Source organism: Stegastes partitus, unplaced genomic scaffold, assembly GCF_000690725.1.
Source record: "Stegastes partitus isolate 25-593 unplaced genomic scaffold, Stegastes_partitus-1.0.2 Scaffold1050, whole genome shotgun sequence".
In the NCBI taxonomy this organism is placed as follows: Eukaryota; Metazoa; Chordata; class Actinopteri; family Pomacentridae; genus Stegastes; species Stegastes partitus.
The window spans coordinates 249662-254926 of record NW_007578781.1 but is presented as its reverse complement, the minus strand read 5'-3'; positions in this window follow the sequence as shown (position 1 = coordinate 254926).

Genomic DNA, 5265 nt, shown 5'->3' with positions numbered 1-5265 from the left:
ATGTTGTTTCATTACTAGTTCGACTGATTGCTTGTCTGGTGGATTAAGACCACCGCTGAACAAATAACTAAAACAGGTAAAGCTTAAAACCTACATCTCTACGAGTACGTATCTGTTCCTGGACCACAAGCCTCCTGAGAGCACTTCACGATGAGACGTCTTTAAAATGTACATGTGACGTTCAGACGATGCAGTAAAACTCTGTAGTCGTCGTCCATGTTTCCTGCGTGTTGGGAAGCACACGGCTGAGCAGCGTGTGTGTCGCGTCCCTGTGATCCTGCAGAGAGATGAGTGACGGCCCGACTGGCCACCGTGGAAACAACCCTCACATCAAGCAGGAGCTAAAGGAGGACTTTAGTAGCTCCGTGGTCCGGTGTGTGAGCGACTGCATCAGTTTGTTTCCAGCTTCGTGTTAAAGTGATGAACAGCATCTCAGCGGCTGGTTGGCGGCGCTCTTCATATTTCTGATGCATGTTACCTCCATCATCCCACACACACACACACTCACACACACACACACACACACACACACACACACACACACACACACACACTCTGCGGTGCTGCTAAACGAAGCCGTCTCCCCTCTGACTGTCATTTAGAAACACATCGATTCCAGCTTGTCTCTCTCATTTATTGGTGGCTGTTTATTTGCGCCTGAGGGGAGGAGGCGAGTGAATCCGATGAAGAGGTCAAACCTGCTGTTCACGGTGTCATCGTATGAAACCGGTTCAGCTCAGCCGGGCTGCTTCCTCTGTGCCTGGAGGCAGAAGCTTCTTCACGGACGTTTTCTCTGCGATAATGAAGCCGTTTGGATCTTTGCGTTCAGGCGACCGACAGGTGAGTCCGGCAGCTCGTTACTTCGATTTCGCTGGTTGCAGGAAAGAATGTCAGCGAGCGGAGGGGAGGCCGGAGAAGACGGCTGATGACCTGTTTGGCTGCTGTGAAAAGAAGCTAAACTCAAGTACAGACGGAGAAGCTGTTCTACTGAGCTGCTGCTGCTCAGCTTTAAGGCCGGCTGGGCTCCTGCAGCAGCTGCTGAGCAACGTTTGACTGGAACTCTGTGTGAAAATCAAAAACAAAGAGGAAGAAAAAAGAGCTTTTTGAACAATGTGCTGTTCGTTTACAGAGTTTTATTAGCATACAGGTGATCTCTAGATGCTGAGTCATTTAAAAGCAGCCTCATGTTCACATCAGCAGTCTGTGTCTGGACACGTGACTGGAAGCTGCTTTACTGTAAATCAGCTTCAACGTGTCACTACTTTACAGATGTTTGCTGTTGTTTGAAAGAATTAATTAAGGATTGAAAATGTTAAACACTTTTACAGATTTTCCCTGTTTTGTTAAATCAGGACAGAAAAGAGTTTTAATTTACACACAACCATAAAAATATAAGAACAGCTAAAAACTGTTCATAACATCGTCATTTTGTTTACAGGAGAAATAATTCATTTACATGTTGACAATAAAAACAGAACTAAACTCTACATATGGTCCACGTCAGCTCCATATGGTTCCAGTTATTATTTAACATCGTGTGACTGATAGATTACAGGTCTACTGTATTTAAATCAGAGGAAACATCATTATTTTATAGATTTATTTTTTATCATTTAAAGTCATAATGTCCACATCACATCTGTATTTTTTCAAATGGTAATTTTTAAAAAAGTTTTATAACGTGTGAGTGTAAAATTAAGTTTTACTGCAATTAATCTGCTAAAAAAATATCATTTTTATAAAAACGGGTTATTTTTACTATTTTTTTCTGAAACCTATTTTGCCAGATTTCTCTTCTTACAGATTTAATAAAAATGTTTAACCATGAAGTGAAGCGAGGGTCCGATCGAGGCTTCACTGAAACGTTTTACTGCAGTTCTTGTGCTTGTCTCATTATATTGAATTATTTTTTTTAAGTTTTATTTGCATATTAAAATGAGGCAGTGCTTTTAGTTCAGGTTCTTTTTGACTTTCACCTGGATGTGTTTCCTTTTTAATTTCCGCTGCCATCTGTTTCTCATTATTCAAAGCAGACACCGTTGCTACTGAAACAAAACGCGCCATAACTCTGTGGGTTCAGCAGCGTGTTGGTGGCTAATGAAAGGAGAAGGAAATAAGTCACTGACACTGACAACTTCATTACGCTTTTTGACCGGGATTCCTTCCTCGTGGTCCAGGTTGGCCAGGTGTCCGAGCTGGCCGAGCTTCAACACGCTCTGTCTAATGAGGTCCACCTCAGCTCGTTTATTTCTGCCTCCGCTGCTTTGGAGAAATGTTTATTCACCCGAAGCTCCGTGTCGAGGCTCTGAAGAGGCAAACGGAGGCCTGGAAGCAACTGAAGCAAGAACTGTCAAATTTTAAGCAATCGCGATTGACTTATTCACCGTAAACAGACTCTAAAGGGAGCAGAAGCCACCAAAATGAAAGCAAAAGGTGCGTTTAAAGTGTTTTGGTGGTTGTCTGACAGATGATTCATCCATCACCTGCTCTCCGGGGAATCAGTGCATCTGTGGCGCTGGACACGATGAGTCAACAGACCTGAGCGCTCGTTTCCCGCTGAGAGGCGATCTGGCAGCGCCGCCGTGATCCCGGCTCTGTTTTCTTGGCAGCGTTTGAGTACGAGCTGAGCGGCCGCCGGGGGAGAAGAGCCGCAGGGTCTCGGTCCAACCCAACACGGCAGAGCTTCTGCTGGAGAGGAAACGGTTTGCTGGATTCACCGGACCGCCGAGCCCCGTCCAGGGCCCGATTTTAAAAGTAACCCCATTCTGAGGGATCCTGCTCAGGTGAAGCTCTGCCGTCCTGGCAGGAGGACGAGGACGAAGATGAAATACAACAGCTGCAGTCGGGCCTCGTAGGAAGATCCGTGTGTTGTGTTGGTCATTGTGACACTCAGAAGGAGGCACATCCAGGATTTCTTATACAAATTAGTAAAAACACTAATTTAAGGTGTCGTCTCTGCAGATGTTTGATCTGCTTTGTGATGAATACACGACTGAAACAGATTCCAACCCGGTCGTCGCCTTTCGACTCGTCCTTGTTCTGCTCGGCATCCTCTGTAAGTTCAGTGACCAGTTCTTCCACCTGCTGCAGGTTCTGGTTCCAGTTCTCAGCAGATCTCCCAGAGTTGGAGTTAGACAAGAAGCTGACTGGAGATGAAGCTGGTCGACACTGGAGACCTGCCGGCCTGCAGGGGGGAAGGTAATAGCAGCAACACGGCTAGTTGGCTAACCCATGAAAACAAAACACTGTTTCAGGCTCTAGCAAGTAAATCAACATATGGAAACACGATGATGAATCACAGACGGTTTCGTTTTCTGGAAAAGAAAATGCTAGCGTGTCACCGGAAAAGCTTTGGCTGTGAAACTCATCTCTACTTTGGTCCTGAACGCAGCACAGATACGGCAGGTTTCATCTCTGGTTGGTTGGTTTCAGTCACAGGATGACAGCACTGAGGTGCAGGACTGAAGGTGACAGAAGGTCTTTTCTTCAGCTGCCATCAGACTGTTCAATGGACAACATAGAAATAAACATCTGGTGAACTTCATGTGCAGGAACAGGTTGGTTCTGCACAGGTACCAGAGTTTATTCTGAGACCGTTCCACATGTTTACAGACTGATTTTTCTACTTTATGTTATTTTGAGGGCTGCAGGAGGCTCAGTGGTTAGCACCGTTAGCGCCTCACAGCTGCAAACGCTTCACATTAAATACTGTAAATATTTTAGGACTAAGTCTGATCAGACCGTTGAACATTCACGGTTATGAGTCACGTCCGTTATCGAGCTGAACTAAAAGTCCCGTGTTGTGTTGACCCCTCCATCGGCCCCGTTCTGGCTCTGTAGCTACGTCACCCTACTTTCCCAGTCGTGCCGATCTTTAGAGGACGTTGTCAGAATAAAATGGAGCTACGGGTCACAAACAGCCCGGTGGCCTTATATAAAGATGAACAAACCTTCAGTTGAGTCACTTGGAGGTTTCCTGAGCAGCAGTTTTGACTCGGTGAGGTGACGTCTTGGCGGCGCCTGATTCCTCCGAACACTCAGCTGATCTGAAAAACAGGCAACGAGCTGCAGTGAGCCAGCTGTGTAGGAATATATATGAACCAGCTAACTACACCACCATCCAGTTTGTGTGAGGAAACATAAAAATCCTCAAGTTTCTGACGTTAAATCGTTAAAAAAAAAAAAACCTTCATTCAGACGAACATCGTTTTGAGATGCTCATTAATTAATAATCAGAGTTTTACAGAAGCGTCTTGTCGTCTTTTATCTGATCTCCTGAGTGAATGAAACTTTCATTTCTGATGTAATTTGGTTCACAAACCTTTTCTGTCTTTTATTTACTTCTTACCACTTCTACAAAAAAGTCGAGGCAGCGACAGAAACCTGTTCACTTCTAAACCTGCGTCTGCCTTCGCTGATCCTCACATAATAATACAGTAGTGGCATCAAAATGCAGACTTTCTGTGGCGCGTGCTCTCAGCGGCGTCGTGGAGTACAACAGCGACGTACATGAATACCCTTAAATCCTCTCCGTATCTGCTGAGAGCAGAAGGCTTCACCTTGGTGATCTGGATGAGACAGGAATGGAAATGGGTTTTGTACCCGTCGTCCGTTTCGCTGTGATCTGCAGCTGAAAGCCAAACAGGCTCCGTGTACGTTGCTATCAGGCTGGATGTTATGCAGTTCATGTATTCCTGCCGGGGTTAGGTCGACCCCCCGCCGGCTGCTCTTGCACATCTCAGCAGTGTTTCTGTTATTTTTGAGGCTTTACATGAAGTTCCTGATCAGCCCCCCCGCGGTCTGAACCCCCCCGCCGATGCAGAGGTGGTGCTCGTCTGCACAAACCCTCGGCTGGGCGTCCCGCCGCTCGCCGTGTGACTTCCTGTTTGGTATTGTTTGTTTGTTCCACTGGCAGGGCAACACAGAGGAGTTTCCATGCAGCTCAGACACACTGGAAGGAAACTTGTCCTCATGAAGCAGGATGAGTCAGGCGGCGCGACGTGAACGGGCTGCGTTCGCTCTCAGTTTGTTCGATAAAACTAATTTCCTTTCATCCTGTGGTGCAGCAAATGTTGTTTCAAAGTGCCTCGTAATGTGGTTTCAGAAGCCAATTATATTTTATTATGTAGTCATGACAAAAGACAAATGAATTTCCCAACCTGGGTCTGATTTACAGGCTGGTTTTATCCCTTCATATGTAACTGAATGTAGGAAGAAGTCTGCACCTCCTGGTTCATCGGGTTGTGCTCCTCTTTGTAAACCATC